An 11,901-nucleotide genomic window follows, 5' to 3' on the forward strand; every position below is an offset into this window, starting at 1 on the left:
TCAATACTGTCATTTTTTATGCAGAACTAGATATGAGCATATATTTCCAGAATTACATGGCGTGAATATTGTATGAGTAAGATTATAATGGAAATGAATTTTGATAGGAGCCCACTTTCGACGAGTATTTATCTCACAGAGCTAGGTAATCAGGGCGTTTACCTTTTGATAATATTATTATACTATACTACCAGTATACTACTCCACTTGGATTTTTTAGATGAGCAGATCTGAGATAGACATATGTTCAAGTGGCTATAGGTAGGCTTGAAGAATTCTCATCGGTTCAAGTGGCTACAGGTAGTCGCACAGCTGGAATATAGACTACTAGTACTATTTGAAAAGAAAACAAGAGCAAATCTGAACGTACTAGTCAGATCCGATCACATTGAGCTAGAAAGAAAATTCATCAGGAAATAGATGGCCAACGACTTACTTGCAGACGTTGAGGATCTCGTTGTGACCGGCGAAGACGCTGCGGAGCGCGTTGCAGACGGACTGCTCACAGTGATAGCTGCTGCAGATGAACTTGTTGTCCTACAGGTAGTCCAGCAGCCAGGAATTAAAGATAGGAGGGCTAGAAGTGAAAGAACTAACAATTCATGAGTAGGGCAAACATAAACATGCTCAAGTATAAGAAAAAGGAGAACACCCAATTCTATGCAACAACATAGAAAAAAAGGAATAATTTAGCTGATGCATTTGAGCTCATATGCTTTAGAAGTGGTCATACGATGTGTTTAGCATTCCCATACGATGGTGTCCTTTTTTCTTCTTCTAAGGAGCACATACTCTTTGTGGTATTGTGGTTATACTAAGTTACTAACTCACCAGCAAGCAATCTCAAACAAGTATCAGCAAAAAAAAGGGTTACTTACTAAGTCGAAGCCTGTTCTTTAATGCAGCTAAACAAACATATGTTGTGATAGGTAAAATACCCTTTAAAGCAGGACTGATTCCAGAGTCTATGATGTTCACCAATCAACGCGGTGCTCTATATCTATCACTGCGAGAACTGAAAACAGACTATCCGAAAAAAGTACTAGAACACAAGCAGCAACGTAGACGAAAAACAGGAATAGTTCAGGCAAATGCAGTTGAGCCAGTTGGCATACAATTCAACATTTGTTAAGAATCAAATTAAGGGTGTGTGGCATTTCCATATCCTGGTGTATTTATCTCTAAAGAACACTAATACTCTGTTTGGTAATATTAAGTTACTAACCGGAAGCCTCTTTTAGTGCAGCTAAACAAATACATGCTCAAATATGTTACCTATTCTCTAGAACAACGCTGATTCCAAAATAAGCAACGCAAAGCATGTACATTACCCCTAGATGGTATGACCCGAAGGTGAAAAGCACAACATTTGCGTTGACTTGGCCTCTCTGAATAGCCAACTCCTTAACCCACTCTTTCACAATCTGCATTTCAAACATGCATATTGTTCACCAGACGATAAATTACCGAAAGGTAACGCCAACTTGCATATGGCAGGAGGAAACAGCCACCTTGTCAAGCTTCCCCAACACCTCTTCTTGCCTGGCGGCCTCCTCCTTGCTCTTGTACAGACCCAGCTGGGCCAAAAGCTGCGATTTTGATCAACGAGCAAGGCTTCAATCGGCTCATCTAGTACTTGGTTGAAATAGGAAGGTAAAGAAGACCAGAATATAGGAGTTCTGTGGAGTGTTTTTTTCAGCTCACCATAGAGAATTGGTAGCTGGTAAACTTGGTTGGTGACACATATGATTGTGAAGTTGTTGGTATTTCACCAACTTTCAAGCTAAAGCTAGACCCGGGTTCTGTCTGAAGTCTGAACTGACAAGTTATAATAAGCTCAAGAATGGAGTGACTTTATTCATCCCTATCCAGTATACTCTACTAGTGCAGAAGTGAATTTGTTGTCAAAATTTACTTGGTTGTAAGCAGGAGGTGAAGAACGCCAGAATTATACAACCTGACAGCCCAAGATTCAGATGTTATATGTCGGTCATGTTGCTCAGGGAAACTTGGATCAGAAGTTCAGAACCCAAGATTCAGATGGCATGATGTAGGTGACTCCTAGCTAAATGAGAGCACGCGAGAAACGGCAGGGAGGGAGCGGGTGTTACTTAGCTCACCTGGGAAACGAAGAAGTGGACGGATGCGCGCAGGAGACGACGATACGAAGCGCTCAACTTGGCGGCGCCGGTGGGAATGGCGACCCTAGCGGCTCTGGCGCTGCTTCTGTGCATCTCCATGACCTCCATGGACGGGTGCGCCGCTGCTTAGTACAAGGTGGGCGGGCTGGACGCGTGGGGGGTGCCGCCGTCCAGCAAGCCGGACGTGTATGTGCGGTGGGCCAAGTCCGTCCCCGTCAAGCTCGGCGACGCCCTCTTCTTCCTCTACCCACCCAGCCAGGACAGCGCCGTGCAGCTCACCGCCTAGGCCTTCGCCGCCTGCGACGTGTCCGACCCGCTGCTCAAGCTGGAGGATGGCAACTCCGTCTTCAACCTCACCAAGCCCGGGCGGGCCTACTTCAGCAGCGCCGCCCCGGGGCGCTGCCGCAAGGGCCAGAAGTTCAAGCTGCGATGATACTTGTAAGAAACAGAATCATAGCCTCGGAGCGGCCAACCTGTGGCAATAATCGAATCAGAGCGGCACATCGGTTCGAACCTGCTCCAATTCCTGCGTGCTATGGAGGTCAGCCTCCAGCGGCCCGTCGAAGGACCGCATAATCGGGAAGCTAGACGAGGATCTGGAAGCCCGGCTATGGCCGTGGCGGCTGGATCTGGGGCCTTGGGGTGGCGGCTGGATCTAGGGCCTTGGGGTGGCGGGGAGCTCCTCCTCCTGCAGCTCGGCGGCCTCCACACCCCGGAGCAACGCCCTCGCCGGAAGACGTGGTCACCGGCTCTCCTCTGGATCTGATGAGGAGGGTTGGGGAAGGAGCTCACCACGGCTCCATGCCCTGGATCTGGTGTGAGTGAGGGGGAAGGGGGCTCGTCGTGGTCGGGAGGGAGAGGAATAGGCGGGCGGCCGGGGCTTCCCGATCTAGATCGAAGTCGAGGGAGGTGGGTGGGTGTGTCAGGAGGAAGGGGGAGGGGAGAGAACATGACTAGAGGGAGGGGATAAGGGGTGATAGCAATGGCGCACTGGTAGGCGTGTGCCATACGTGTAGATAGCAATGGCGCATCTCGTACTAGTGCGCCATTACTAGTTAAAACTAGTAATGGCGCACGGTGGAACAGTGCGCCATTAGTAGTTTTGCAAAAAAAGGAATAAAAAATATAATAAAAAAACAACATTAGTGGCGCACTTTCCGACAGGTGCGCCATTACTAGTTACAACTAGTAATGGCGCACTGTGTCTGGATGCGCCATTAGTATGTTTGGACAGGCGCACTAGTTCAAAAAAAAATTGATACTAATGGCGCACCTTGGGCCAGGTGCGCCATTAGTAGTTTCAACTCTAATGGTGTATCAGAAGGTGGTGCGCCATTAGTATATACTAATGGCGCACCACTTGTCTGGTGCGCCATTAGTGTCAATCCCATCTATAGCCCTTTTTCTAGTAGTGTGTTCGACATTTTCATCTCCAGTGTTCCGAGACCATATTTGTACATGCTAGGCTCGTCAAGTTTAACCCAAGTATTTCGCGTGTGTAAGTCTGGCTTACACCCATTGTATGTGAACGTAGAGTCTATCTCACTCGATCATCATGTGGTGCTTCAAAATGATGAACTTTAGCAATGGCGCATACTCGGGAAGAACACTTTTATTTTGAAATTTAGTGAAGGGATCATCTTATAATGCTACCGCCGTTCTAAGCAAAATAATATACATAAAGGATAAACATCAGATGCAATCAATACATGTGACATGATATGGCCATCATCATCTTGTGCTTTTGATATCCATCTCCAAAGCATCGTCTTGATCTCCATCGTCATCGGCTTGACACCTTGATCTCCATCGTTGCGTCATGGTCGTCTCGCCAACTATTGCTTCTACAACTATTGCTAACACATAGCGATAAAGTAAAGCAATGACATGGGCTTGCATTTCATACAATAATGAGACAACCATAAGGCTCATGCTAGTTGTCGATAAATTACAAAACATGATCATCTCATACAATAAAGTATATCACATCATGTCTTGACCATATCACATCACAACATAGCCTGCAAAAACAAGTTAGCTGTCATCTACTTTGTTGTTGCAAGTATTACGTGGCTGCTACAGGTTTCTAGCTAGAACCGTTCTTACCTATGGCAAAAACCATAATGGTGATTTATCAAGTTTGCTATTTTAACCTTCTTCAAGGACTAGCTGCAGTCAAATTAAATTCAACTAAAGTAGGAGAAACAGACACCCGCTAGCCACCTTTATGCAAAACTAGTTACATGTCAATCGGTGGAACCGGTCTCATGTGCGTGGACATGTAAGGTTGGTCTAGGCCGGTTCATCCCACAATGCCGCCGAATCAAAATAAGACGTTGGTGGTAAGCAGTGTGAACATCACCGCCCACGACTTATTTGTGTTCTACTCGTGCATATCATCTATGCATAGACCTGGCTCTGATGCCACTGTTGGGAACGTTGCATGAAAACAAATAATTTCTATGCACATGCAAGATCTATCCATGGAGATGCATAGCAACGAGAAGGGGAGTCTGTCTATGTACCCTCGTAGACCGTAAGCGGAAGCATTTAGTAACGTGGTTGATGTAGATGAACTTCTTCGCGCTCCAACCGATCAAGTATTGAATGTACGGCACCTCCGAATCCTACTTGGGGTCTTCCCCCAAGTGGCACCCCTTCCTTATTAGGAGTGTGGGAGGAAGGAAGGAGGAGGTGGCACCCCGCCTTACCTTTCTCTCCTGAGGAGGGAAAGGTAGGAGGGGTCACCCCTCCTCCTTTCCTTCCCCTAGGGCTAGCCAGCCAAGGGAAGGGGCGCACCAGCCCCTTTGTGGGTTGTCTATCCCCTCCTTTGGCCAATAAGGCCCATAACTTCCCGGGGGGGTGCCCAGAACCTCTTTCGGTGACCCGATTTCTTCCCAGTATGTCCCGAAACACTTCTGGTGTCCAAATACCATCGTCCTATAACCCCTCGACCATTTAGAGACTCCTTGTCATGTTTGTGATCTCCCGGGACTCTAAATAACATTCGGTCACCAAATCGTATAAAACTATATCGTCAACGAACGTTAAGCGTGCGGACCCTATGGGTTCGAGAACTATGTAGACATTGGGGACACCTTTCCGGTCAATAACCAATAGCGGAACCTGGATGACCATATTGGTTCCTACATATTCTACGAAGATCTTTATCGGTCGAACCGATATGACAACATACGTAATTCCTTTTGTCCATCGGTATGTTACTTGCCCGAGATTCGATCATCGGTATCTTCATACCTTCAATCTTGTTACCGACAAGTCTCTTTACTCGTTCCGTAATACATCACCTTGCAACTAACTCCTTGGTCATTTGCTTGCAAGTTTATGATGTGTATTACCGAGAGGGCCCAGAGATACCTATCCGATACTCAGAGTGACTCAACAAACACCTTCGGAGATACCTGTAGAGCATCTTTATAATCACCAAATTACATTGTGACGTTTGATAGCACACAAGGCATTCCTCTCGGTATCTAGGAGTTGCATAATCTCATAGTCGAAGGAATATGTATTTGACATGAAGAAAGCAATAGAAATAAACTGAACGATCAATATGCTAAGCTAACAGATCGGTCTTGTCCATCACATCATTCTCCTAATGATGTGATCCCATTATCAAATGACAACACATGTCTATGGTTAGGAAACTTTGACCATCTTTAGTCAACGAGCTAGTCTAGTAGAGGCTTATTAGGCACACGGTATTTGTTTATGTATTCACACATGTATTTAAGTTTCTGATCAATACAATTCTAGCATGAATAATAAACCTTTATCATGAATAAGGAAATATAAAATAAATACTTTATTATTGCCTCTAGGGCATATTTCCTTCATATTGGGCTAGGAGAGGCATCTAAAACTTTTTTTTTAAAAGGGCCAAGACCTCCACTATACATAAGTTAGAGGGGGAAGAGGGGGCAGACACCATTTTTTTAGACAATGTCGCGAAGCTTTATTCAAAGCACCATAGTGTTTATAGGGATGAAATGAATACCGTCATGCCGTCCAAATCAGACATGGCAACCAAGCCCTAACCGCAAGGCATGCTTCGCAGCCACCAAGGAGAGAAGGCCCTCCTTGGGGCACCAGGCAAGGGGGGGGGGGGGAGGGTCCCCCCCCCTCTCCAATTCGGACTCCCCCTATGTATGGGGGTGCCTCCTCCATTTGGGTCCTTATGGCCCAAGTTTCCTTCCAACACTTGGCCTTTTAAGACATGTTGATATTAAATTAAATATAAAAGCCCTCTAACAATTACTAGAGCATATTATATATAATTTAACAGCCCTGGAAACATTTTTCACCTATATATTAATTATCAGTAATACCTGGTACTACCCGATACTCTATGAACCCCTTTTGATGACCCCAAAACGCTTCTGGTTCCTCTTTTAATTATTCCGAATATCAACAAAACTATTTCACAAATAAATACTTGATACTCTTGTCCTACTAACACTCAGCAGATCATGATTACCTTAAGCTTGTGACCCTGTAGGTTCGATAAACCATAGACATGAATGAAACCCCTTTGTTCAATGACCAATAGCGGAACCGTGGACGTCCATATTGATCCCTATGATTACACGAATGACATTTGAGTGAGCCTTTGGTTATCATATGATGTTCCCTTTGCTTCGTGATACTTGCTACTTGTAAACTGCATTCGGATTTCCCCCGAAGAGAAGGGGAGATGCAATATGATAAAGATAACTATTTCCCTCAGTGAGAACCAAGGTTATCAATCAATAGGAGAACCACACAAATGCCCGTCTTTGGTACCTACACACACAAAAGCAAATACTTGCACCCAGCACAGGCAAGTGGGTTTTCAATCCCCTTGAACTCGTTACTTGCAAGGATAATTCTGATAGTGATAGAAAGATAAATAATTGAGAAACAAAATAAAAGTAAATAAATTGCAGCAAGGTATTTGGGGTTTTTATAATATGTAAAAGTAGACCCGGGGGCCATAATACAAATACGTGTCTTATCCCCTTCTGTCACTGGGATATAGAGACCCACAAGATTGAACCCAATACAAAGAACCTCTCCCAGTGAAGATAAATCAATCTAGTTGGTCAAACAAACAGATAGGTCAGACAAAAATACAAAGCTATAATAATCATGCATAATAAAGTTCAGAGAAGACTCAATTACTTTCAATGAACTAGAACAATGCCAATGCGTTGCAACAGGACATAAATATTCTAATATGTTAGTTTGGATTTACCTGCCAATAATATGTGATTGTGTAAATAAATGTTCATCAAATTCTTCCCATGATTTATCGAACAAAAGTTTTCTATGTGAATTAAATTGGAATTGTTATAGAAGGTAAGTAAATCGAGGTGATTGATTATCATACGGGGAAGGTTGGACGAAGGGGTGGTAGAAAGAAACAAGAAACGGGAACGTTACATTATTTTTAAGTAGTACAGATAATTTGATCATAAACCCACAATTCATTGGATCCCAACAAACACACTGCAAAAGAAGATTACATTAGATAGAACTCCAAGAAGATCAGGGAGAACATTGTATTGAAGATCAAAGAGAGAGAAGAAGCCATCTAGCTATTAGTTGTGGACCCGTAGGTCTATGGTAAACTACTCCCGCATCATCGTAAGGTAGCAAGGATGATGTAGAATCCCTCCTTGATCGATCCCCACTCCAGCAGAGTACCGGAAAAGGCCTCCAGATGGGATCATGGAAGAACAGAAACTTGGGGCGGCGAAGAAGTGTTTCAGGTGGCTCTCTGGGGGTTTCCCAATATTTCAGAATTTATAGAAGTGGAATTAGGTCAGATAGAGCCTCATGGGGCCCATAAGGTAACAGAGCGCGCCCTGCTGCATTGTCATCCCCTCGTTCGTCCTTTGGTCTTCTCCCGAAGCTTCTAGGGTCTCTTTTGTTTGGAAAAAATCGTCAAAAAGTTTCCAACATTTGGACTCCATTTGGCACTGATTTTCTAGAAAACCAAAAAAGATGAAAAAAACAAAACATCTGACACCAGGCACTGGGTTAATAGTTTAGTACCCAAAAATGATATAAAATAACATAAAAATGCATATAAAGTATCCAAGGTTGATAACATAATAGCATGAAACAAGAAAAAATTATAGATATGTTGGAGACGTATCAATACTTTACAAGACCCGAGGTGAGATATATCGATACCCTCTTGATTCATACACATGCTCACTATAGCGGTCTCCTCGTTGTCGTTTTGTTCTTCTTTCTCATTGCTGTGTTCCAACATCCCCGTGAAATATTCACATGTGTCTGGCCAGACGATGATGGATGTCGCCACACTGAGAGGGCCCTAAGAATATCTCTCCATCGTCGGAGGAGCAAATTCCACTCTCGAGTTATCGTGCTCTTTGTTAAACTTTCTAATGAACCTGTAAGTTGTCGTTATGATCGCCAAGTTACTCAAGACGTTTGAGCAACCCCAAATCTCATAGTACGGTAAGAAGTTACTATGATACTCTCATGGTATAAGAAAGTAAAATCACAAGTTAACACTCCATGTTATAGCAATTGAATTATGACGATGTTAACTCAAAGTATAACAAACAGGTTTGGGTCGATTCAATACGATCATTCTTCTAATGTCATACTCTCAAGGTTGTTTTGAGACTATCTTACACTTAACGATATCTCAAGATCTGGAAAAGTGATCACCCACAATACTTGAGCTAGTCATAGTGGCGGGACTAGGAATCTTATTTTGTTGTTTATCGTTCTACACATGCATATGAGTTTTCCACTTAATCGCATATTCAGCCGTTATAGCATAGAATATAAACTCTAAATCATGAACATGGAAATATAATAATATAATATTATTGCCTCTAGGGCATACTTTCCTATAGTAGTGATAGCCTTTCCTGGCGTAATGATGCAACGAAGGGAGGTGGCGGGGCTGGAAAGAATGTGAAAAAGGGAGAGGAAGTTACTAGCCCGTCAAAGTTGTTGACGAATAGAAAGAGAGATTGAAATCCAAAGAAGCTTGACATGAGAGAAGGACAAAAGAATATTCAACCTCAGGATGGATCAACTGGAAATGGAACCATGGTGTCGTTGGGGGTACTAATGATGGTGCAAAAAAGAGCATGGATTTGGGCAGGCTGGTACAATAGGGGGAGGCCCAGGCTGATCTGGGTGCGATGCGGAACGAGGAAGAGAATAAGGGTGCTAGTGCACCTTTAGGCAGAGGAAAGAATATGCAAGGGAAGAAGTACAAGAGGATCAGAAGGGATGGGGAATGGGAGGTTCCATGGGCGGTGGAATAGGAGGTGCCATGGGAGGAATGTGAGGTGCCATGGAAGGAATGGATGGAGGAATTGGAGGTGCCACGGGTGGAATCAGAGGAGGAATTGGAGGTGCCATGGGTGGAGTTGGACGAGAAATGGGAGGTGGAATGGGAGATGCCATGTGTGGTGGAGTGTGCAACAACATGGGAGGTGGCTTCGGTGGCAACATGGATGATGGCTTCGGTGGCATGGGAGGTGGCTTTGGCGGAAAGAGGGATGACTTGGGAGGTGGCTTCAGCGGAAACATGAATGGCATGGGAGGTGACTTTGGTGGCAACATGAACGGCGTGGGAGATGCCTTCGGTGCCAACATGAGTGGCATGAGAGATGGATTCGGTGGCAACACGAGTGGCATTGAAGTGATTTTGGTGGAAGTCGCGACATCGATACTTCAACGCACGAAAAGTAAAAAAACAAGCCATTGATGATGATGCCACCGTTCACAATGTGACTAATGACAGAGAGGACAAAAATTGAGTGCTATGTTTGATATAATATTTATGTGTATTTTAATTTGTTGGACCAAGAACTTACATTGATACGATGTGTTTTTGGTTGTGGGATTTCAAACTTTCATTGATATGATGCACTTTTGGTTCTAAAAATATAAAAATATTGCTCTATATGATGATGATTTTGATTTTGAAATGCGGCTTTATAGTGGCTGTAGTGCGGCTGTAACAAGCCACACGGTTGTCGGCTGGTTTACATTTTCACATATGCATCGTCTATTGAAGTTGGAGTTTTACATCGTCAAATATACATTATCTGTTGGAGTTGGCTCCTTTTTAAAGATGTAAAAAACATTTTATTAATGATGTCAATTATACAACATCTATTTTTACACCTTCAAATTTGCATCATTTATTGCTCTTAGGCCAACTCCAACGCTATACCCCATTCGGACATCCGTTTTGTCCAAAATTTGTCTGTTTGGGGTGGGAATAGGGTGGCCGATGTCCGTGTCGGGCCGCCCGGCATTGAGGCACCCAATGTGTGATCCCAACTGCAACTCGTCCACGGTGGACATTGGGGAAAAACATATCCAAAAGCTAAATAAGGCATTTTAACATAGCTAAAGAAAACTCAAAAACATACTTAAAAGTCCGGCATCCTCACGGCCCAACCACAACACATAGTTTAATTAACATAGAACAAAAAATTCAAAAGATAATGCAGCCGCCCCATGTGCCACAGAACACCTCGCCATCATCGCTGCTATCGTCGCAGCCGCCATCTTCAGGCGCCACCATCCTCGTTGTTGTTCGTCAGGTCGATATAGGGTGGGGGCGTCCAGAGGTGCGCTGGCGGCCCCCGGATTGGACCAGGGGCATACTATGCAGGCGGCGGTGCTGGGGGTGGCGAGAATGATGCCCATGCACAGTCCTCTGTGGGCTCCTCCTTGACGTCCAGCTCCACGACGTACATGTCCCCGGAGGCCGAGAGGTCAAGCATGTATTGCAGCCCCTGCCACTCCTCCTGATGGCGCTTGTACTTCCTCTCAGAGTCCTCCATGACGGCATCCAGGAGCCGCTCCTTGATGACCCAAAAGTATAGGGGATCTATCATAGTCCTCTTGATAAGTAAGAGTGTCGAACCCAACGAGGAGCAGAAGGAAACGCCAAGCGGTTTTTAGTAAGGTATTCTCTGCAAGCACTAAAATTATCGGTAATAGGTAGCTTGATGATAAGATAATTCGTAATGGTAACAAGTAACAAGTGTAACTGAGGTGCAGCAAGGTGGCCCAATCCTTTTTCTAGTAAAGGATAAGCCTGGACGAACTCTTATATAAAGCAAAGCGCTCCCGAGGACACATGGGAATTACTGTCAAGTTAGTTTTCATCCTGCTCATATGATTCGCATTCGTTACTTTGATAATTTGATATGTGGGTGGACCGGTGCTTGGGTGCTGTCCTTACTTGGACAAGCCTCCCACTTATGATTAACCCCTCTCGCAAGCATCCACAATTACTAAAGAAGAATTAAGATAAATCTAGCCATAGCATGAAACGCGTGGATCCAAATCAGCCCCTTACGAAGCAACGTTTAAACTAGGGTTTAAGATTCTGTCACTATAGCAACCCATCACCTACTTATTACTTTCCAATGCCTTCCCCTAGGCCCAAACCATGGTGAAGTGTCATGTAGTCGACATTCACATAACACCACTAGAGGAAAGACAACATACATCTCATCAAAATATCGAATGAATACCAAATTCATAGGATAACTTATAACAAGACCCATGTCCTCAGGAACAAACGTAACTACTCACGAAGCATGCTCATGTTCAAGATTAGAGGGGTAATAAATATCATTAAAGATCTGAACATATGATCTTCCACCAAATAAACCAACTAGCATCAACTACAAGGAGTAATCAACACTACTAGCAACCTACAGGTACCAATATGAGCTTTTGA

General features: G+C 44.1%; 1 pseudogene; it reads left to right on the plus strand.

Annotated features, from left to right (window-relative positions):
• Nucleotides 1-420: 420 nt before the first annotated feature.
• On the plus strand, nt 421-2,664 carry LOC123039163 (early nodulin-like protein 1; annotated as a pseudogene).
• Nucleotides 2,665-11,901: the final 9,237 nt, after the last annotated feature.

Source organism: Triticum aestivum, chromosome 2B (assembly GCF_018294505.1).
Source record: "Triticum aestivum cultivar Chinese Spring chromosome 2B, IWGSC CS RefSeq v2.1, whole genome shotgun sequence".
Taxonomy (NCBI): domain Eukaryota; kingdom Viridiplantae; phylum Streptophyta; class Magnoliopsida; order Poales; family Poaceae; genus Triticum; species Triticum aestivum.